We start from the raw sequence: 4,829 nt of genomic DNA, 5'->3' as shown, positions 1-4,829 counted from the left end.
CACCTCAAAAGCCTGCTGACAGCTCAAACAGCATCGCCCCCATCCTGGGGATGGAGGCAGGGAAGTTTATTTTTTCTAAAAGATTGTTAAAGGTCTTTATTTTATTGCAAAAGCAATACATGCTGATTGTTTAAAAAGAAACACATAAGTAATACAGAACTGTATAAAATAAAGTTCCTGGCAACCCCCTCCTCCTCTTCAGAGGGAGGCACCCTTTACTGTTTGTTTTAAATGTGTTCTGTTTTATTTTCTTGATCGCCCAGGCTGGAGTGCAATGGTGTGATCATAGCTCACTGTAGCCTCGGACTCCTGGGTTCAAGGGATCCTCTCACTTCAGCCTCCCAAGTAGCTTGGGACTACAGGCATCAATCATATCCTGCTAATTTTTTATTATTTTTTTGTAGAGATGGGGTCTCGTTGGTTTGACCAGGCTGGTCTGGGACTTCTGGCCTCAAGCAATCCTCCCACCTTGGCCTCTCAGAGCTCTGAGATTATAGGCGTTAGTCAGTCCCTGAATCCCATCTGTGTTCTTTCTTTTAGAGAGTTTCCATTTTAAGTCTTTGCAATTTTTTTTTTTTTTTGCAAGAAGCCACAGTGAACAATAGATCTTACAACCTGGTACACATGGGCACTCGTATATAAATAAAACACAAGTGTGACTCAACCATGCTTGTGACATGGAGTGCCCATCTGGAGTTGTGTAGTCTATTCTGTTCCATTCAATTACATTTTATTTACAAAGAAAGGTGGCTGGTCATAAACCAATCAAATGATTTCATGCCCCACTGCAGATGTAACCTGCAGACAGACAACTACTGTAGATAGTGGCACAGGAGACCAGCTGTTCACGACTCCCTGTCCTACAGCTTGGATCTCACATTGAAGAATTTAGCAGCCTGCTTTCCATAACATTTCCATAACAGCCTGCGTAGGGCTCTTCCTTCCTTCTTAACAGTGACAGAATATCTCATTTTTTATTTTCATTTATTTATTTATTTATTTATTTTTGAGACAGGGTCTCACTCTATCACCCAGGCTGGAGTGCAGTGGTGCGATCTCAGTTCACTGTAACCTCCACCTCCTGGGCTCAAGCACTTCTTGACTCAGCCTCCTGAGTAGCTGGGACTGCAGGTATGCGTCACCACACCCAGCTAATTTTTTGTATTTTTAGTAGAGACAGGGTTTCACTATGTTGGCTGGTCTTGAACTCCTGAGCTCAGGCAATCCATCCGCCTCGACCTCCCAAAGTTCTGAGATGACAGGCGTGAGACTCTGCAACCGGCCCCAGTGGGCAGAGTTATCTTATTGAGTGGTGTTTCTGGAGGTATTTGTTCAACTCCTTCTTGAGTCATTTGCATTGTTTCCACGCTGGGGCTGTCACCGTTAATGTCGTGTGGGACATTCCATCCAGGCACAGGAACAAGAGCATCCATGTGATTCCCAGCATGGAATTTCTGGACTACAAAGCAAGCACCGGCCAGGCAGGGTGGCTCACGTCCCTAATCCCAACAACATGGGAGGCCTAGGCAGGCGGATTACTTCAGTCCAGGAATTTGAGACCAGTCTCGGCAACATGGTAAAAACCCCGTCTCTGCAAAATATACAAAAATTAGCCGGGTGCCTGTAGTCCTAGCTGCTGGGGAGACTGAGGCAGGGGAGGATTGATTGAGCCCGGGAAGTAGAGGCTGCAGTGAGCTATGATCACACCACTGCACTCCAGCCTGAGTGACAGAGCGAGACCCTGTCTCAAAAAAGTTAATAAATAAACAAAAGCGTCTCCTACTATGTTTGCATGTAGGAATCAGTCACGATTTTTAAGAAAATACTGTGGTTTTAGAAAGAGGATATTCTTTTTTTTTTTTTTTTTTTTTTGAGATGGAGTCTCGCTATGTCCCCCAGGCTGGAGTGCAGTGGCGCGATCTGGGCTCACTGCAAGCTTCGCCTCCTGGGTTCACGCCATTCTCCTGCCTCAGCCTGCTGCGTAGCTGGGACTACAGGCGCCCACTACCACGCCCGGCTAATTTTTTTTTTTTGTATTTTTAGTAGAGACGGGGTTTCACCGTGGTCTCGATCTCCTGACCTTGTGATCCGCCCGCCTCAGCCTCCCAAAGTGCTGGGATAACAGGCGTGAGCCACCGCGCCCGGCAAAAGAGGATATTCTTGTTTCAGAAAGAGGTTGGGTCAAGCAGCTAACCTTACCCTGGCTTTGTGTGGCCGAGAGAGAGAAGAAAATTGGAGAGCCCCCCTTCCCTCAGGGATTCCCCAAATGTTTCCTCTACATTTCAGGGTCTAACTGTGGTGGCCCCAAGAAGGTGTTCAGGATGGAGGAGGGAGGCCAGTGGGGTGGGGTTGGGTGGGGGAATGACCTCTGTCTCAGAAGGGTGGGGAGGTGGGAAGGGGAGGCGGGTTTTTTGTCTGATTTGTGGAAACCCTCCAGACATTGAGGCCTCTGAGTGACATTCCCAGGATGGGGTCTGGAGGGCCGCCTGTGTTTGGAGGCAGGTGCAAAAGGGGCAGTGAGGGTGGGGGGATGGACAATCAGGATTCTCCCCATTCCATTCCTGTCCATATTGCCCTCTCTTTATTCACTTATTCATGTGCCGGTGATGCAGGATTTTTCTTCTCAGTCACTTTACAAACCAGGGACCCCCAGTAGGCGACACCCTGCCCAGGCCTCACTCAGTCACACTGGCATGCCCCGGTTTGCCTGTGTTATAGCTTGTATCCACGTTCGGCAGTTCCCGAGCTCTTATACCACGCCCAAGAAGAATGAGGATATGCGGGACATTGGAGGAGGAGGGTGGAGAATAATTTTATTGAGTGATAAAAACTGCTTTCAGCAGAGAGGGGACACACGGTTGGTCCCCCTACCTGAAGGCGGGAAAGTTCTCCCCCTGTGGCTGGGTCTGGGGTCTCTTATGGACTCAGAATGGGGAGTGTGGGCTGACTGGTTTGTGAGTATGCCAAAAAGGTTAAAGTGAAGACACCATTCAAAGGTGGGCACGACAGTGTAGAAAACCAGTTAGGAAAGGGTAGGTATATGTCAAATAGGTGAAGGGTGGGGACCAATTAGAGGAAAGCATGCCAAACGGGAACACAAGCTCCCAATCCAGTATGAGGATTTAACTTCTAGCTTGGCTTTCGGGTTTTAAACTATCTCCTGCTTGGAGGCGGGGTTTCACCGGGGACCCGCCCCATCTGCCTAGGCATTTGGCTGCCTCCTGCCACTCTTTCGGGCCTATGCCAGGCATCTGGGACACAGCAGTGACTAACGCACAAGCTTTAGCCTCCCAGCAGGGACCTTCTAGCTGGGGAGACAGATGTGGAATAACAACCATGATGTAGTTATTTACGAGGTGGTAAATGTGGCCGAGTGCAGTGGCTGGCACGTGTCATCCCAGTGCTTGAGGCCAGGAGTTCCAGACCAGCCTGGGCAACACAGAGAGACCCCATCACTACAAAAATAAAAAATAGGAAAACGAGCCGGGCATGGTGGCTGGCACCTGTAGTCCCAACTACTCAGGAGGCCGAGGTGGGAGGATTGCTTGAGCCTAGCAGTTTGAGGCTGCAGTGAGCTATATGATCACGCCACTGCACTCCAGCCTGGGGGACAGAGTGAGACCTGTCTCTATAAAAAATGAAAAAATTAAAAAGGAGATGGTAGTGCAACAGGAAAAGGTGACAGGGTGGGGGTGTTTCACGAGGGTCAGGGAGGAGAGCATAACCTCAGATAGAGTGGTTCGTGGTGTTTGAGCACAGGTTTGAAGGAAGGAGCAGGCCACGTAGACACCTGGGATGCCTGCAGTCCAGGCAGGAGGAGCGGCCATGCAAAGACCCTGAGGCGGGACGGTGCTGAAACAGCTGGGAGGAGGTCAGTGTGGCTGGAGTGGAGTGAGCAGAGTGGAGGATGTTTTGGAGGTGAGGGGCAGAGAAGAGACAAGGCTTAGGGTAACACAGGGCTCTGGAGTTCTCAGGAGGCTTCATGACCATGCGGAGGGGGTAGGGCAGCTGAGAGAACGAAAACAGAGGTTCTGGAAGGGAGGGGCTGGCTCAGGTCCTGTGGCCGCTGCGAAAGACACCAGAGGGAACTTTCAAAACCGCCATCATCATCACCGCTTCTCTCACCATTTCCTAAAACCAAAGGGGGCCTGGCTGCACCGTAAGCCCTGGTTACCCCCTCGGGAGGTTGAGCAACCTATGGCTTCCCAGTACCCACAGGCACGGCTTCCTACCTGCGCTTCCCCTTCTGGCCTCAGGAAGAGAAGCGCTCCTTGAGCCACCGTAGCTCGTGCCAGGCGCCTCAGATGATGGACAAACACTGACATGGAGGTTCAAATATCAGGAAATACAGAAACAGCCCAACCATGGTGCATCTGGGAGAAAACTCCGACAAAGAAGTCCTTTTGCAAGCCGAGTAGGAGAGTGGCATCTTAGCTTGGTGTTGTCTGGGGCAAAAAAAGGCTCAGCCCCTGGAGAGACAGCGGGGCTTCAGTGGGTGCCCCAAGAAAGGGGAGGAACCTGCATGGAGACCCAAGAGTGCTGGGGTTTTGGCTGGGCACAGAGGTTCATGCCTGTAATTCTAGCACCTTGGGAGGCTGAGGCAGGAGGATCACTTGAGCCTAGGATTAAGTTTAAGATTAGCCTAGGAAACCTATCTCTACAAAAAATAAAAAATTAGCCTGGTGTGGTGGCGCATGCCTGTAGTCCCAGCTACTCAGGTGGCTGAGGCGGGAGGATTGCTGTGCCCAGGAGGCAGAGGCTGCAGGGAGCTATGATAGAGCCACTGCACTCCAGCCTGGGTGACTACGTAAGACCCTGTCTCTACCAAG

Source organism: Macaca mulatta, chromosome 20 (assembly GCF_049350105.2).
Source record: "Macaca mulatta isolate MMU2019108-1 chromosome 20, T2T-MMU8v2.0, whole genome shotgun sequence".
NCBI lineage: Eukaryota > Metazoa > Chordata > Mammalia > Primates > Cercopithecidae > Macaca > Macaca mulatta.
Note: the sequence above shows the minus strand (reverse complement) of the source record.